Below are 425 nucleotides of genomic sequence, written 5' to 3'. Positions count from 1 at the left end.
TAGATTTAATCTGACAGTGATTAAAATCACTATCATAAGAAACGCTTCGATGCAAATCTGTAGATAGTGTTTAATTTTAAAAAATTGATGGATAATTGCAAAAGCAACATCAACTTCTATTAAAATAAAATACAAAACCCATAATTATCATACAAAAATAGTATATTTTTCAATATGGTAGCCATTTGCGTATAGAAGATAGATCGTCGGGACAAATTTTTTTTTTTCATTTTATAGTACATAAAATAAACTTTAATTTTATATATGTTTAAAGGACGCAGTATTCATGAACATTTTCAAAAATTAAGTTGAAAAAGTTATTTTTTGTAAAAAAATATTTTAAGTTTTGAACGCCCCCTATATAAGGGGAAATTGTCCAATTTTAATAAAAAGTATGTCAAATAAGGGAAATATCTAAGGTTTCA

This window comes from Daktulosphaira vitifoliae, unplaced genomic scaffold, assembly GCF_025091365.1.
Source record: "Daktulosphaira vitifoliae isolate Bord-2020 unplaced genomic scaffold, ASM2509136v1 Scaffold_2, whole genome shotgun sequence".
In the NCBI taxonomy this organism is placed as follows: domain Eukaryota; kingdom Metazoa; phylum Arthropoda; class Insecta; order Hemiptera; family Phylloxeridae; genus Daktulosphaira; species Daktulosphaira vitifoliae.
This window is presented reverse-complemented; position numbering follows the sequence as displayed.